The 18,964-nt window shown below is 36.0% G+C and overlaps 2 long non-coding RNA genes across 2 annotated transcripts in view; one reads left to right on the forward strand and one right to left on the reverse strand.

The window, feature by feature from the left end:
- Positions 1-18,964, forward strand: part of LOC144324182 (uncharacterized) — a 248,358-nt gene that overhangs the window by 54,788 nt on the left and 174,606 nt on the right. The window lies entirely within an intron of this gene.
- On the reverse strand, positions 373-14,830 carry LOC144324181 (uncharacterized). The gene is made up of 3 exons (XR_013389605.1): positions 13,491-14,830; positions 7,836-8,027; positions 373-476 (listed from the first exon to the last, which is right to left on the reverse strand). It is a non-coding gene; the product is annotated as an uncharacterized LOC144324181 (long non-coding RNA).

The raw sequence follows: 18,964 nt of genomic DNA on the forward strand, positions 1-18,964 counted from the left end.
ACACTGTTTATTGGTGCCTGATCAGATTCTTGGCCAGTAGCAGAAGCCAAAGCTTCTATCCTTACATTGCTGGTACTCATTGCTGTAACAGGGCATGAAAAAAGTTAATGGCTACCCTTAAGTATTATATTAATAAGCGAGTAAGTGAGGTCTTTTAAGAACAAAGGCTCAGCCTATAAGACATCCTAGGTTCAATTGTGTTTGTATTGATTGGACTTGTCACTTTTCCAATGTTGATTTCTTATGACTACATCCCTTATTCTGAATCATAAAAAGGTGAGTATATGTTTAAAACTAAATTAAATGTAATTCTTAGTTTTGAGCAGTTTTGTAACATTTGTGGAGGAAATAGATAATCTTGGTAATTTGAGGGTTCATTTCAGTTAATAATAATTTTATTAAGATGTTTTATTCACTGAGACCAAATACAGATTACATTTTTCTTAGGTAGGTTCCAAGAATTCATCAGTGGAAAGCTGGAGAAAAAAAACAAAACAAATAATGAGATCTTGATAGCAAAATAGGCAAAGGTTCAAAGGCCAATCTATTCATTCCTTATATGAACATATACCTTCCACAAACTTCATACGAATAAAGTTTGCAAAATTATAGACAGGCATTTCAGGGGCAAGGTGTGGTTTCTGATTTGCATTCTCAGCAATCATGGCCAATGTCTATTTTGTTAAAGGGGAAACTTCAAGAACAGTTTATATTAGTATTTCAGGGCTTCAATTCTAGGTTATCAAGATAGTGAGGGAGCCTTACAGATCATTTGTTTTTATTCTGTTTATTATTAAAGACCCTTGCTTTTTAAAATACTTTTTCTTTTTTTAAGTTAAAATTCAATTAATGTATAATATTAGTTTCAGAGGTAGAGATCAGTGATTCATCAGTCTTATATAATACCCATTGCTCATTATGTCATAAGCACTCCTTAATGTCCATCACCCAGTTTCCCCATCCTCCCAGCCTCTTCCCCTCAGCAACTCCATTTGTTTCTGATGATTAAAAGTCTTAGGCTTTGTCTCCCTCTCTGATTATATCTTATTTTTTCCTCTCTTACCCTATGATCCTCTGTTTTCTTTCTTAAATTCCACATATAAGTGGGATCATATGATTGTCTTTAATTGACTTATTTCACTTGGCATAATACCCTCTAGTTCCATCCACACTGTTGCAAATGCCAAGATTTCATTTTGTTTGATGGCTGAGTAGTAGTCCATTGTATATATAGACAACATCTTCTTTATTCATTCATCTGTCCAATGGACATCTGGGCTCTTTCCATAGTTTGGCTATTGTGGACTTTGCTGCTATAAACATTGGGGTGCAGGTGCCTCTTCAGATCACTACTTATGTATCTTTGGGGTAAATCCCTAGTAGTTGGAATTGCTGGGTCGTAGGTAGCTCCATTTTCAACTTTTTGAGGAGCCATACTGTTTTCCAGAGTGGCTGCATCAGCTTGCATTCCCACCAACAGTGGGAATGCAAGTGCAACATTCCCCATTCTCCACATCCTTGCCAGCATTTTTGTTGTTTCCTGACCTGTTAGTTGTAGTCGTTCTGGCTGGTGTGAGGTGAATATCTCATTGTGGTTTTGATTTGTAGTTTTTCCCAGATGTTGAGCCATTTGTATGTCTTCTTTGGAGAAATGTCTGTTCATGTCTTCTGCTCGTTTCTCGGTTGGATTATTTGTTCTTTGGGTGTTGAATTTGATAAGTTCCTTATAAATTTTGGATACTGGCCCTTTATCTGATAAGACATTTGCAAATATCTTCTCCCATTCTGTCAGTTGTCTTCCAGTTTTGTCAACTGTTTCCTTTTCTGTGCAAAAGCTTTTTATCTTGATGAGGTCCCAATAGTTCGTTTTTGCCTTTGTTTCCCTTACCTTTGGTGATGTGTCTAGCAAGAAGTTTTTTTTTTTTTTTTTTTTTAAGATTTTATTTATTCACGAGAGACCCAGAAAGAAAGAGGCAGAGACATAGGCAGAGGGAAGCAGGCTCCCAGGGCTCTGGGATCACACCCTGAGCCAAAGGCAGATGCTGAACGGTTAAGCCACCTAGGCATCCCTGTCTAGCAAGAAGTTGCAGCAGCTGAGGTCACAGAGGTTGCTGCTTATGTTGTCCTCTAGGATTTTGATGGATTCCTGTCTCACATTTAGTTAGGTCTTTCATCCATTTTGAATCTATTTTTGTGTATGGTGTAAGGAAATGGTCCAATTTTCCCAACACCATTTGTTCAAAAGACGGTCTTTTTTCCTGTAGATATTCTTTCCTGCTTTATTGAAGATTAGTTGGCCATAGAGTTGAGGATCCATTTATGGGTTCTCTATTTTGTTCTATTGATCTCTGTGTCTGTTTTTGTGGTAGTACCATACTACCATACTACCATAATCACTCTTAGTGATTACAACTTTGTAATAGAGCTTGAATCTGGCATTGTGATGCCACCAGTTTTGGTCTTGTTTTGCAACATACCTCTTGCTATTTGGGGCCTTTTCTGGTTCCATAAAAATATTAGGATTATTTGTTCCAGCTCTGTGAAAAAGTGGATGTATTTTGATATGGATTGCATTGAATGTATAGATTACTCCAGGTGGCATAGATGTTTTTAACAGTATTTGTTCTTCCAGTCCATGAGCATGGAATGTTGTACTATTTTTTTTTTAAGATTTTATTTATTTATTCATGAGAGACACACACAGAGAGGCAGAGACATAGGCAGAGAGAGAAACTGACTCCCCAAAGGGACCCTGATGTGGGAATCAGTTCCAGAACTCCAGGATAATGATCTGAGTCAGAGGCAGACACTCAACCACTGAGCCACCCAGGTCAGGTGCCCCTGTTTTTCCATTTCTTTGTGTCTGCTTCAATTTCTTTCATGAGTGCTTTATAGTTTTCTGAGTATAGATCCTTTGCCTCTTTGGTTAGGTTGATTTCTAGGTATCTTAGGGTTTTTGGTGCAATTGTAAGTGGGATCAACTCCTTAATTTCTCTTTCTTCTGTCGTATTGTTAATGTATAGAAATGCAACTGAGGGGATCCCTGGGTGGCTCAGCGGTTTAGCGCTTGCCTTCAGCTCGGCATGATCCTGGAGTCCCGGGATCGAGTCCCACATCAGGCTCCTGGCATGGAGCTTGCCTATCCCTCTGACTTTATCTATGCCTGTCTCTCTTTCTCTCTCTCTCCCCTCTGTGTGTGTGTGTCTTTCATGAATAAATAAATAAAATATTTAAAAAAAGAAATACAACTGATTTCTTTGCATTGGTTTTATATCCTACCATGTTGCCAGGATGGGGGTGGAGTCTTTTGAATTTTCCACATAGAGTATCAGGTTATCTGTGAAGAGGGAGAGTTTGACTTTGCTGATTCAGATTCCTTTTATTTATTCTCCTTTTATTTTGTTGTCTGATGATGAAGCTAGGACTTCTAATACTATGTTGAACAGCAGTGATGAGAGTGGACATCTTTGTCATGTTTCTGACCTTAGGGGAAAAGCTCTCAGTTTTTCCCCATTGAGAATGATATTTGCTGTGGGCTTTTTATATATGGCTTTTATTATATTGAAGTATGTTTCCTCTAACCCCACTGTGAAGAGTTTTTTTTTAAGGATTTTTAAATTCATGAGAGACACAGAGAGAGACAGAGATACAGGCAGAGGGAGAAGCAGGCTCCTTGCAGGGAGCCCGAAGTGGGACTTGATCCCTGGCCTGGGATCACTCGCTGAGCTGAAGGCAGATGCTCAGCCGCTGAGCCACCCAGGCGTCCCTGTGAAGAGTTTTACTCAAGAATTGATACTGTACTTTGTCAAATGCTTCTGCATCTATTGAGAGGATCATATGGTTCTTGTCCTTTCTTTTATTAATGTAGTGTATCACATTGCTTGACTTGTGAATACAGAATCACCTGGAAGCCCAGGAATAAATCCCACTTGGTCGTGGTAAATAATCCTTTTAATGTACTGTTGGATCCTATTGGGCAGTATCTTGGTGAGAATTCTTGCATTCATGCTCATCAGGGATATTTGGTCTGTTATTCTCCTTTTTGGTGGGGTCTTTCTCTGGTTTTGGGATCAAGGTAATCCTGACCACAAAGAAAGAGTTTGTAAGTTTTCCTTCCATTTCTATTTTTTTGAAATAGCTTCAGAAGAATAGGTATTAATTCTTCTTTAAATGTTCAGTAAGATTCCCCATGGAAGCCATCTGGTATAGGACTCATGTTTGTTGTGAGATTTTTGATGATTGCTTCAATTTCCTTGCTGGGTATGGGTTTGTTCAGGTTTTCTATTTCTTCCTGTTTCAGTTTTGGTTGTTTATACATCTCTAGAAATGCATCTATTTCTTCTAGATTCCCTAATTTGCTGGCATTGGTTGTTCATAATTTGTTCTTATAATTGTATTTTTTCAGTGTTGGTTGTGTTCTCTCCTCTTTCATTCATGATTTTATTAATCTGAGTCCTTTCTCTTTTCTTTTTGATAAGACTGGCTAGTGGTTTATTGATCTTATTAATTCTTGCAAAGAACCAGCTCTTAGTTTTGTTGATTTGTTCTACTGTTCTTTTGGTTTCTATTTCATTGATTTGTGCTCCAATCTTTATTATTTCTCTTCTCCTGCTAGCTTTAGGCTTATTTTCTGTTCTTTTTCTAGCTCCTTTAGGTGTAAGGTTAGGTTGTGTATTTGAGGCCTTTCTTGTTTCTTAAGAAAGGCTTGTGTTGCTATATACTTCCCGTTAGATTGCCTTTGCTGCATCTCAAAGGTTTTGAACCTTGAGGTGTTTTCATTTACATTTGTTCCCACGAATTTTTAAAATAATTCTTTAATTTTCTGGTTGACCTATTCATCCTTTAGTAGGATACTCGTTAGCCTCCATGTACTTGAGTTTTTTCCAAATTTCTTCTTGTGATTGAGTTCCAGTTTCAAAGCATTATGGTCTGAAAATATGCAGAGAATGATCCCAATCTTTTGGTACTGGTTGAGACCTGATTTGTGACTTAGTATGTGGTCTATTCATAGAATGTTCCATTTGCGCTTGAGAATAATGTGCATTCTGTTGCTTTTGGATGAAATACTCTGACTCTTGTCTATTAAGCTCATCTGGTCCATTGACCAGTGACTTTATTTCAAAGCCCTTGTTGATCTTCTGCTTAGATGGTCTGTCTATTGCAGTGAGTAGGGCATTAAAGTCTCTTACTGTTACTGTATTATTATCGATGTGTTTCTTTAATTTTGTTATTAATTGATTTCCTTTATATAATTGGCTGCTTCCTTGTTCAGTGTATAAATATTTACAACTGTGTGATCTTGTTAGATAGACCCTTGAATTATGATATAGTTTCCTTCCTCATCTCTTATTACGACTTTTGGTTTAAAATCTTAAGTCTGATATAAGGATCACAACCCCAGCTTCCTTTTAATGTCCATTAACATGATAAATGATTCTTTACCCCCTCACTTTCAATATGGAGGTGTCTTTGGGTCTAAAATGAGCCTCTTGCAGACAGCATAGAGATGGGTCTTGCTTTTTTATCCAGTCTGATACCTGGTGTCTTTTGATTGGGGCATCTAGCCATTTAAATTCAGAGTAACTATTGAAGGATATGAATTCAGTGCCATTATATTACCTGTAAAGTCACTTTTTCTATATATTTTCTCTGTTCCTTTCTGGTCTGTGGTACTTTTGGGCTCTCTTTGCTTAGAAGTTCCCTTTTAATATTTCTTGCATGACTGGTTTAGTGATCACAAATTCTTTTAGTTTCTGTTTATCCTGGAAGCTTTTTATTCTCCTTCTATTTTGAGTGACATCCTAGCTGGATAAAGTATTCTTGGCTGCATATTTTTCTCACATAGTTCACTGAATATATGGTGCTAGTCCTTTCTGGCCTGCCAGGTCTCTGTGGATAGGTCTGCTGCCAGTCCAGTGTTTCTATCCTTGTAGGTTATTGTCCTGAGCTGCTTATTAGGATTTCCTCTTTGTCTCTGAGATTTCTAAGTTTCACTATGATATATTGGAATGTTGACCTATTTTTATTGATTTTGAGGGTGGTTCTCTGTGCCTCCTGGACTTGAATGAGTATTTCCTTTCCCAGATTACAGAAGTTTTCCACTATAATTTGCTCCAATATACCTTTTGTCCCTCTCTCCCTCTTTTCCTCTTCTTCTGGGATCCCAGTTATTCTAATATTGTTTCATTTTATGATATCACTTATCTCTCAAATTCTCCCCTCATGATCCAGTAGTTGTTTATCTTTCTTTTTCTCAGTGTATTTATTCTCCATCATTTTGTCTTCTGGATCATGATGTCTCTCTTCTACCTCATTTTTTTTCTTCTGCCTCATTTATCCTAGCAGTTAGAGCCTTTCTTCTTATTTCATCTCATTATTAGCCTTTTTGACTTTTCTTAAAAAGATTATTTATTCATGAGGGACACAGAGAGAGAGAGAGAGGGAGCAGAGACACAGGCAGAGGGAGAAGCAGACTCCATGTAGGGAGCCTGACACAAGGCTTGATCCCAGGATCCCAGGACTCCAGGATCATACCCTGGGCCAAAGGCAGACACTAAACCACTGAGCCACCCAGGGATCCCAGCATTTTTTATTTTGACTTGATTAGATTTTATTTCTTTTATTTCTCCAGAAAGGGATTCTCTAGTGTCTTCTATGCCTTTTTCAAGCCCAGCTAGTTTCTTTATAATTGTTACTCTAGGGGCACCTGGGTGGTTAACCACCTGCCTTAGGCTCTGGTCATGATCCCTGGGGTCCTGGGATTGAGACCCACATGGGACTCCCTGCTCAGCAGGGAGTCTGTTTCCCTCTGCTCCTCCTCCTTGCTTGTGCACATGCTCTTTCTCTCCCTCAAATAAATAAATAAAATCTTTTAAAAAATAATTGTTATTCTGAACTCTAATTCCAGCATCTTATGTGCATACTGGTTATATCCCTGGCAGTCAGTACTACTTCTTGTTCTCTCTTTTGAGGTGAGTTTTTACATCTTGTCATTCTGTCTAGAGAACAGATGAATAAGAGAAAAATCCTAACATGACAAGAATGACCCCAGAAAAATATACACTAAACAAATGAGAAGAGCCTCCAAACTGAAAAAATAAAAGTGAAAAAGAAGTATAATTAGACAGGTGGACAAAACAGAGTAATACACTGTGTGTATTTTGGTCTGTTAGGAAACTAAGAGACTAAATAAATAAATAAATAAATAGAAAGAAAGAAAGAAAGAAAGAAAGAAAGAAAGAAAGAAAGAAAGCTAGAGACCAGAACTGTAAAGAAACAAAAAACTATATATGTACGAAAATAAAGTTAAATACAATGACAGGACAGAATGTAACTGTAAAAATGAAAATTAAAAGACAAAATACCCAGAATATAAACAGGTGAACAGAACAGAGCAAAAAACTATATCCTGAGTATATTTTGTTCAGTTGGTTAGAAGAAACTACATCTCAAAATTGTAAAGAAAGAAAAACTTCTGTACACAAAAATAAAATTAAATACACTGAAAGGATAGAATGTAAAGATGAAAGTTCAAAAAGACTGAAACAACAAAAAACAACAAAAGAGAATATGATCAGACAATTGAACAGTTATACACTAGATTCTGAGTATATTTCTGTCTATTTGTTAGAAGAAACTCTCAAACTTGTAAAGAAAGAAAAATTTATACATATTCTAAAATAAAATGTAGTAAAACGATAGAATGTAATGTAAAACTTAAAATTTAAAAAGACTTAAAAAGAAGTTGATATTTGTTGAAAAAGGAAAGAAAAAAATTAAAATTGAAAGACTAAAGAATCATGGGAAAAATCCCATGAATTCTTTATTTTATTTACCTTAGTGCTGAAGTTTTGTAATTCTTTATAATGGGTAAACTTAGTCTTAGCTGATGTTGTTGCTGGTCTTCTGGGGGAGGGGCCGGTTCCACTGATTCTCAGGTGTCTTTGCCCCAGGGTGGAATTGCACTGCCCTTGTCAGGGAGCAGGCTAAGTAATCAGCTCCAGATTGCTCCAGGTGGCTTTTATTCCCTAAAAGTTTTAGAGAATGAGAGTGAAAATTGTAGCCTCCCAATCTCTAGCCTCAACCTGAAAGCCCAAGGCCCCACTCCTCAGTGCACCCTCAGGGAAAAGCAGTTAATCACCCCACAGTCTCCCTGGTCTCCATCCGCACTCCATGCTCACCCAGCCTTTGACAGAGCATTTCTCAGGTACTTGACCCCTTTTCGATTCCCCAAATCCTGCAGAATCCAGGGGCTCACACCCACTCTGCTCCTCCTGGGGGTGGGAGTTGAGGTTGGGGGTTGTCTCCTGTTGGTTCTGCCACATTCAGCCTCTGCTTGTGAACAGTCACCCGATGGTGCCATGGTTCAAGGTTTATGGCAGCCCCAAGCTGAGAACCCACTCTTGGGCTCACTGATTGCAGCTGGCTTCCTGATCTCATGCCTGGGAACTGTGCCACACTCAGGTACCCCTGTACGACCCTGAGGATCCTGAGTCCACACTGTCTCATCTAAGATTCTGCACCACTTCACCACTTGAGCCCCTTTCAGGCTGGGAAGTCCCTAACTGGAGCAGACTTCTGAAAGTTCTGATTTTGTGCTCCACTGCTGTATCACTTTCTGGGGCCTGCTGCCAGAGGCTCCCTCCCCCTGGGGTCTGTCTTCCGGGGTATCACCTCAGATTCACTTCTCCACCTCTCCTACCTTGCAGAAAGTGGTTGCTTTAGTAATTGTAGAGTTGTAGCTATTTTCTTCTATCTCTGGTTGACTTAACAGGTGTTCAGAATGATTTGATAGCTATCTAGCTGATTTCCTGGGAGCAGACAAAACTAAGATCACCTACTAAGAGAGTAGAGATCTCTTACTCCTCTGCCATCTTGGACCTCTTGTACTAAGACTCCTGCTTTTTTCTTCTACTGATTTCACACATTCCTGGGTGCAGTCAGGTACTCTTTTTTTAAAATTTTTTAAAATTTTTATTTATTTATGATAGTCACAGAGAGAGAGAGAGAGAGAGAGAGAGAGGCAGAGACACAGGCAGAGAGAGAAGCAGGCTCCATGGACCGGGAACCCAACGTGGGACTCAATCCTGGGGTCTCCAGGATCGCGCCCTGGGCCAAAGGCAGGCGCCAAACCGCTGCGCCACCCAGGGATCCCCAGTCAAGTACTCTTAATGTTGTTTGTACTTCTGGAAAAAGCACAACTTTACAAAAAGTAATTTCTCGGACTCCTCCCTATCTCATTTTTAAAATCACAGTCTCACAACTGCTAGGCTTTTCTGCTGCCTTTACCTTATATATAGTTTGTTCTTCTAGAGCACTTTTTCATCGTTGGCACTACTGTTTTAGAGCTGGAGAATTCTTTGTTTTTGAGGCTTGTCCTGTGCATTGTAGGATGCTTGGCAGCATCCCTCATGTCAGTTTTACCGGATGCTAGTAGTACTTCCCTGCGCAATTGAGACAACCAAAAATGTCTCCACATCTTACCAATGTCCCCTGAGGGGCAAAATTTTCCTCAATTAAAAACAATTGTTCTAGAGATGTTTATATAGGTTCCCCAAAGGGAAAAACAATGGTGAAAGACTATAATTCTGCAACCTTACATGTGTTTGGATTAGATTTTCATGCAGGTAGACATATTTGAGAGTTATCCTAAAGAATTCATGAGAGGGAACCTCTTTTTACAGAAGCATCATTCTGTCACAGGACTTACTTTCTGTGTTCTGACCCTGACAGCAGTATCAATTCATAGATTACCTTTCTATATTAGGTGCTGAAAATATTAGTATGAATTAAAACTGATTTCTACTCAAAAGAAGTAGGCACTCCAGGGACTGTTGCTAAATCCTGACCAAAATGAAACTTAACATAAATCAACATTAACTGCGGACCCTACCTTTTAACAAACACTATTGGCTTTCATTAATGAAAGACACCACATTATATATATTCATTCCTATGCATAAGAATCTGCCTTACTCTGCTATTCTCGTATCATTATTAAAAGATGAATAATACCCAGAGAGGTAGTTAAAACCACTTAATTGACATATGAATAAATGAAATGTTCAATTAAGAGGGCCAAATGCCAGGGATTTGAATTAGTTTAGTGCTTTTATATGACTTGACATAATGCATTAATGGTGACTAACATTTACAAAAAATGTGCTGCTTTATATGACACAGGGTTAATAGTTAAGCTTTGGCTTGAAACACTTAATTCTATTGTCACTTTATATTTTCATGTGTTGTTCATTGCTTAAATTCATACAGAATAAGTCCTTATTTTAGTAAACATTTCCCATTTTATGATCTTCTAAGGCTTTATTATTTACTGATGCTCTCATTAGATGCCATATATTTTAGTATACTGTGCAGCTGCTAGATTGAGATGATTTCTTAATTGGCATTTTTCACCTTTCTTGTGGCTGGCACAAATTAAGATTCTACTGTGCTTATCAGGAATAAGCTGATAGCTTGTGATATCTCTGTAGATCTTAAAAATTATCAGCCATAAACTCATTTATTGTCTAATCAAGTAAATTGGACAGCTTCTATCACTGACTGAATTTTCTGTTTTTTTTTTTTGTGAAATTAATAATAATAAAAGACTACTAATAAAAATCAAGCATACTAATGCATAATACAAATTTTTTTTGTTCTTATTTGTTCTACTGGTCACTCCTCCCACTACCTATTTCAAAAAGTTATCTAAAATAGAAACCTAGTGCTTTGAATGTTTTGGAAAATATTCCTTTAAAAGAGAAAAGCCTGGGCAGCCCGGGTGGCTCAGCGGTTTAGTGCCGATTCTGGAGACCCAGCTGGATCCAGTCCCACCTCAGGCTCCTTGCATGAAGCCTGCTTCTCCCTCTGCCTGTGTCTCTGCCTCTCTCTCTCTCTCTCTCTCTCTGTGTGTGTGTGTCTATCATGAATAAATAAAAATAAAAAGAGCCTTTATTTTGATGCATATGTATTTAGATTTATTTGAATTGCTGAATATAAGAATATGGATGGAATTATATTATTTAGAACAGAATAGTGATTTTATGGGTAATTTAGCAATGTGCCTTCATTTTTCATGGAAGGATGTGGAAATTCAGGGGTTAAATTATTGAAAGGTCTCTCAGATAGGAAGAGGCAAAGTAAGCATAAAAATATAGATAATAATACAGAATTACTAATTCTGGGTCTAGTGGCATTGGTTTTCTAGCATATGATCTTTCTATATGAACTTCAGAATTATTTTTTTCTAGTCATATAATTATATGATTTAGAAGTTGAGGATGAAGAAGGCTAAGATATTCTTTCATCCACAGCCAAAAGTTTTGTATATGTTTCAAGGGTTGTTTTAATGGTCTCCTGCCATTTGGAGACTCACCATAAACATCATAAGTACAACTGAACACATGTGAGTTGTATGATCTCATTGTTCTACTTGAATCAGATTTCTTTCTGTTTCTATAGGTGCATCTTTTTGGATTTATATAAAAAGGATACCTTTAGCATTGTTCATATAAATGAACAATATAAATATATAAACAATATAAAAGGCATTTGGTCCTCTTAATTGAACAAACTATTAAAAAGTAAAATGATTTGATTTTATGTATTGAGTTTTTTTAATAGGTAGGAACAAAAATATTACTGCTATAATAAATGCAATGTTGCAGAAATGAGTATTGTTTTCTTATGATAGATGTTCAGTATAAATTCAGGAGATACCAATTTACCATAGTGATCATTCCTATAGAAAATAATTCAATCTGTCATAATTTAGTAACATGAGTGACAATCTAGAGATTGTTTATATATAGTAGATGTGAAAAGTCTCTCACTGTAGTTATGACTTCTATTTCCATAATGAGAAATAATATTGAGCATCTTTTTAGGTGCTTTTGGCTATTTGTATATCTTCTTTTCAAACCCCATGCCTATTTTTAAATTAGTTTATTTCATTCCTAGATATATTTCCAAGAGAAATGAAAAGACTATCCTTTCTCCTTTGAATAGCCTGTGCTTCTTTGCCAAAAATCTATTGTCCATTTTTATAGGGGTCTATTATGGCTTCTCTAATCTGTTTCATTGTGTTATGGTATATTCTTTTGTCAGTACCACACTGTCTTGATTATTGTAAGTTTATACTAAATGCTGAGGTTAGTGTCAGTCCTCTGACTTTATTTTTCTTCAATGTTGTTGACTATTTTTGGTCTTTTGCCTGTTCATATAAACTTCAGAATTAATTTGTCAATATTGACAAAGTCATTTGCTAAAATTTTGATTCAGATTGCATAGAATTTATAGGTTAAAGTGGGGAGAAATGACATTTAACAATATGAGTCTTCCTATTCATGAGCATGGAATACCTATCCATGTATTTAAATCTTTGATTTCTGTCATTAGAGACTTGTAGTTTTCCTTGTATATATCATATACATATTTTGTTAGCTTTTTACTTAAGTATTTAATGCTTTTTTGTGTGCTAATGTAAATTATGTTTTTTAATGTCTGATTTTGATTGTTCAGTGGTAGTATATGGGAACACAGCTGACTTTTTTGTACATTGACCTTATACTCTGCAGTTCTGCTGTAATTGCTTATTCCAAGATTTTTTTGTTGTTAATGATTCTTTGGGATTTTCTACATAGACCATCATGTCATCTGTGAAAAGACAATTATATTTTTTCCTTCTAAATATCTTCCTTCCTTCCTTTGTCTTATCTCATCTTGTCTTTTTGCATTGGTTAGGATTTCCAGTACAATGGGAAAAATGAGTAGTGAGTAAGGACACTCTAGCTTTACTCCCAGTCTTAGGCGGACAGCATCTGGTTTCTTACCACCAAGTGTGATGGTAGGTGTATGGCTGGTTATATATATAGACATATATATATATATATATGGATATGTCTATATATCTCTCTCTATATATAGATATATATAGAGAGAATTCTTTTTATCAAATTGAGGAGGTTTTCCTTTATTCCTAGTTTTCTTAAGAGTTTTTATTGTGAATGGATGTTAGATTTTGTCAAATGCGTTTTTCTGAATCTCTTGATTCTTTTTTAGCCTGTTGTGATAGATTACAAATTTGATTTTCAAATGTCAAACCAATTGTGCATACCTGAAATAAATCTCATGTGATTGTGGTGTATAGTTATTTTTTATACATTGTCGGATTTGATTTGCTAATATTTTGTTGAGTATGCATCTGTGTTCATGAGACTTCTGTATAAATACTTTGTGGCTTTAATTTTATATAATTTTAACTATGACCTTAGTCAACTTGCAAATAACACTGTACCAGTTTACATGTAGTGCAGGAACTTTATAGAGTATTGCTGGTCCTTTCTGTTTCTGTGACCTTGCTATAATTCATTTCACATATCCATATGCTTTCATGACCTGAAACATTGGTACTATTAGTGCTTTATATAAACAATTATCTTTTAAGTCACTTATGAATAACAACAATATAATAAGACATTGTATTATTTTACCTCTTCATTTCATTATGTGGTTCCCACTTTCTGATCTGTGTTATTTTTCTTCTGCTTGAGGAACTTCTTTTAACATATCTTGCAATACAAGACTGTTAATTCCTTCAGTCTGTGTTTTAGAAAATCTTGATTTCTTCAGTTTTGAAGAGTGATCTCACTGGATATATAATTCTAGGCTTGGTGGTTTTTCTTTTTTCTTTCAGCACTCTCTTGCTTGCATGGTTGATGAGATATTATTCACAGTAGTTGTTATTCTTGTTCCTCTATAGATAAGGTTCTCCTCCTTGCTTCTTTCATGATTTTGTCTCTCTCTCTCTCTCTTTTTTTTTTTGTAATTTAAATATGATATGTCCAAGTGACTTTTTTTTTTTTTTAAATCCTACCCTGTATTCTTTGAGCTTCTTAAGCTTTGGTTTGCCTTCTGTCTATAATTTTGAAAAATTCTTGGTCATTATTATGTATAAATGTTTTTTTCTACTAAATTTTCTCTTTATTCTTCTTCTGGCATTTTATTCTGTTTATGGTAAACCTTTGATACTATCTTAGAGTTCTTGGATACTTTGTTCTGTTTTTTTTTTTTTCAAATTCTTTTTTTTTCTCTTTCTGTTTTAATTTGTGAAGTTTCTTTTGACTTGTCTTCAAGATAATGGATTCCATCCTTGTTCCTTTCAGGTCTACTGATGAGCCCATCAAAAATGCATTTTTTATATTGTTACATTGTTTTTATTTCTAGCATTTCATTTTGAATTTTAGAGTCTCCATCACTCTGCTCACCTTACCCATTTGTTCTTGTATTTTGTCCAGTTTTCCTATTAGATCCCTTGACATTTTAATAAGACTTACTTTAAATTTTCTCTCTGATAATTTTAATATCTAAAACACTTCTGGTGCTAATTTTGGAAGTTTATGAGTTTTTTTTAGATTCTGTTGTTTTGTTTTTGCCTTTTGGCATGACTTGTAATTTTTTTTTTTTTTTTTTTGTTAGCACTTGAACATGTTGTATCAGAGAATAGTACCTGAGTAGATGGGCCTTTAGTGTGAGGATTTATGTTGATGTAGGAGTTGGCCTGTATTTAATGTTTGTTGTAGCTCTAAGTGCTAGAGGCTTTGGCTTGTTTTTATATCTTTTTGACTTAGGACTTCCCTAAGTATTCCTCCCTCCTCAGAGGGATTCTGTACTATTCTGCTCCTTCAGCCATAATCCACTCTTGTTATACTAGATCTCTGATGTAGTGATAAGGTGTTGGGGATAGGAAATGTTCTATAATCTTTTCATTATATTTCAGGGTTTTAGTGGGCTCATGGGGCTGTGTTTCTGAAAAGGGTTAGCTCCCTTTTACCCTCACCTCCCTATTCCTTTCCATGGCAACAACATTCTCTTGGTTTGCATAGAACCAACAGAACTTTCTGTTTACTTGAGGCTCTAACCCCTGTGGACCAATTATTATTTTTTTTAACCTTAGTTGAGATAGAGGCAAGAGGGGGCTGAGTTGGGAGGAATTCCTTCTTTCCAGCTGAAATGAGGCTCTTGTCAAATCTTTTCACTCAGAGAGCAGGCCTTTGTTATAAAGGAGGTTCTGGGCTTATTTCATAAATAATCTCTTCTCCCCCTGCCAGAGCCACAAGGGAATCTTGTGTTTCCACTGTGAGAACCTAGCAGGATTCCTGGAGGTAAAGACCACAAAAATGTGAAGCCCTCCTAAGATTGCAGCACCAAGATTGTATTCTAAAGCTAATTTATACTCAACATTCAGCTGCTCATCAAAGTTACCATTTATGTGTTCCTACCAAGTTCTGGTTCCAGTGGCTTCTTCTCCAGGGAAGCAAATCTCAGCTCTGATTCTGGATGTTCCTATCTCTCTGGATAGGAGGTGGCAGTTTACCCTGAGACCTCACATCTCTGCCGAGTGCAAGAAAAGTCATTGATTTTTCAGTTCTCCACCTTTTCCTGTTGTAAGGGTGGAGTGGGAGTGATAATTTCCAAGCTCCTTACAGACTAGGGCTGAAACTTGTCCTGTCATGCCATTTCTCCTCAGTGTCTTTAGATATATTTCTCCATTTATTCTAGAATACAGTTTCTAAATTACCTTTTAGAACCCACCTCAGATATCATCTCAGTGAAATCTCCTTCATTTTCCTGTCCACCCTTTACCCCAGAAGGCTTAGGTATGTTTTCCCGTGGCTCCCAGAATATCTAAAATATTAGAATACATTTACTTGTACTTGTTTTTACTATGATATGTGTTTGTATCTTTCATTTTGCCTTGTGAATTTTAATTCATCTCTGTATCTCAAGTGTTAGGATACATGACAATACATAGTTTACTTTTCAATCAGTATTTAATATGAAGTATAAGGCTTAATTTTCTGTGTCCCTCCATGGTTACAAAACCAGCTTCTCCATGATTTTTGGTCAAATTAATCATAACTCAGTATGGCATAAGGAAGTTTCATTCACTTGGATATCTGTATTCCTTTCAGCTAAAGCCTTATTAGCTATATTGATAGCTGCTTTAGGCTATGACAAATATTTGACACGAGGACAACTGAACTTATATTCCTATTCTTTCTTCTATCTTAGGTGATAGTCAAAAAAGATTGAAAAATCATCAAGTGGAAGGTTTTATTATAACACAAGTAGTTTAAGGAAAGATATGGTGAATTTTTTGAAATATGGCATTTATTTGTAATATAATTTATAGTGCAAGCTGTTACAGATCATATGGTTTTATGTAAAGCTCATTTTTTTAGTTGCATATATCTCTTCCTGAGTATAATGGGATTTCTTTGTGATAAAGACTGTGTTTTATCTTACATTTTTCTTGTAAAGGACCAAATAGAGTGACATATGGAAATTAGACACTCAGCGAGTCACTTTCATAAGTGGACATTAATCAATTAGCTTAATGTTCAATATAAGCTACTTTTTCATGAGCACTATCATAAAATTATTACTGTAAATGCCATCTAACATTTGAAACTCTGTTAGATGTCTTTATGTTAAGTAAGACAAGCCCTCTGACCTGCTAATAACTAGCTCTAAATAGAATGTCAGTTTCTGAATCTGTGGATCAGGAACGTCATTTAGAAACATGGGAGCATGACAGGCTTTATTGTAAAACACTGTGGGTGTGTTATCCATATATATATGTCCTCCTATATTAAACCTCTCAATTAAAAAAAAAACCTCTCAATTGTTTCACAAATAAAAGCAGTGCTTTCAGAGGATCTGCCAAAAGATGACAATTTGAATTATTTATGGATGATTTAGATTCTGGGGTAATTTCCTGCTTGAATATTTCATGTAATTGACTGTAAATATGAAAGTAGAGAGGATTGTTGGGCTGATTTTTTTTCTCATTTTGAAATGAATCCATGCTTTTTCAGATTATATAACTTCCCTTAGGAATATCATGGAAATGAATGGATTGGATTGCTACATACAGTGACTGGAAGCTGCAGTTAGATAATGTTTTAAGTTTTTATTATTTTTTACGTTTTAGTATTTGCTTCTGTTTGTCTCTATTCTAATTTCCATCATTCAGGACTACCTGTCATTCATCTGTTTCCAGCAAGTTAGCAATATTGTAGGAAGATTCATCAGTAGTAGAGAGAACCCTATTTGAGCCACATTTGTGATTGATATTTCAGAAACAAGATGACCTCAATATACAAGGCATACAAGGAAAATTATAAAATTTTCTAGCAATGAAAAATAAACACAGTATAAAGATAAAGTACCCTGAAGGAGGAAAAAAGCTTGTTTGAACATAGAAAACCCAAAGATTAATTTAGAAGTCTTGAAATCTCCTGGATTCATCTGAGTTATTAAGCAATAACTCTAAGAGTAGTAGCGTTCATTTCAACCGAATTCAAATATACTTCCAATTGCAGTTCTAGTTGTTTCTTAGTCATGGCTCAGTCCGAGCCTGAATCCTCTTTCACTTTTTGAAGTCTGGACAGAAGTCTGCCTCACACCTTCCTCCCTCCCTCCATCCTTCCCTTCTTCCAGCCTTCTCTCTCTTTTTCCCTCCCTCCCTCCTTTCTTCCTTCCCCTCCCTTTCTTTCCTTCTCTTTTGGATTGATTAAAATATTTTATTTAATGAAATATTTTGAAGACTATAGTTTATTATTAGGGAAAATATGAAGCTTATTTATTTAAAGTTAATTTTATACTGACATAGTAAATAGATTCATCCAAATAACAACAGTTTTATAGTGTTAATAATGGAATGCATTCTGCAGACATGTGATTTTACCTTCACATTTAAGCACATTACCTCAATATCAAAAAAAAGAATAACAACATAATTTTGACTACTTTATTTTTTTAATTTTTGAAAAATTTTAAAAAAGATTTTATTTATTTATTCATGAGAGACACACACACAGAGAAGAGAGGCAGACACACAGGCAGAGGGAGAAGCAGACTCCATGCAGGGAGCCTGATGTGGGAATTAATCCTGGGTCTCCAGGATCACGCCCTGGGCTGAAGGCAGCGCTAAACTGGTGAGCCATCTGGGCTGCCCAATTTTGACTACTTTAAATGTTAGTAGATGACATCTGCTTTATTGAAGAGTAAGTTCTTTCATTTATCTCTTCAAGGGAGTGCTTGGGCAGGGTAGGAAAATAAATCTGTCTATCTACCTATCTATCTGTGTATCTATTTATCTATCTATCTTTATATCTTTATTTGTGAGAGCCATGTGGTCTTCAACTTGGGTTTCAGAGACAGACCTTCAAGGGCCCCATTAATAGTTCAGTATTTTAATATAATTAGCTTACTTTTTAATATAATTTTTGATTTTATGTATTAGTAACATTATCCTGAAATGTGGTAAACTTCTCTAGATTGCCAAAGAGGTTCATTGAACAAGAAAGTTTGTTAACATATACTTGTGACAAAATTAGAAATCCTTTTTTTTTTTTTTTTTTTTTTTACTGTCATGGAAGCAAATAATACATTATCTTATTTTCTAAATAGGATTGACTAAGCAGTTGTCTAATTTTATCCTCTAGATACAGTATTGTTTTGTACTCCTCTAGCAGAATATTCAGAAAACTCCATCAATAAGAAGCCATTAGCTTTCAATCAGAAGACCATTATGGCATTGTCAGTTCTTTTGTAAGTGGTTAATTTCTGTTCAGCCTTTTCTAAGACTAGACACCATACAAATTATGTGTTTCTTTTAAATTATTAGTGGACTATTTATGGACATGTATGTATCTCTTAACGCCTCATTCAGAATCATGAACAGATATTGTAGACATAGTTGTAGATAGAGGAACATACCAGACTCTGGAATGGGACACAGTTAACATGGATTTAGGGAATGAAAGTGAATCTGGGGATCCCTGGGTGGCACAGTGGTTTAGCGCCTGCCTTTGACCCAGGGTGTGATCCTGGAGACCCGGGATCAAATCCCACGTTGGGCTCCCAGTTCATGGAGCCTGCTTCTCCCTCTGCCTGTGTC

This window comes from Canis aureus, chromosome 11, assembly GCF_053574225.1.
Source record: "Canis aureus isolate CA01 chromosome 11, VMU_Caureus_v.1.0, whole genome shotgun sequence".
In the NCBI taxonomy this organism is placed as follows: domain Eukaryota; kingdom Metazoa; phylum Chordata; class Mammalia; order Carnivora; family Canidae; genus Canis; species Canis aureus.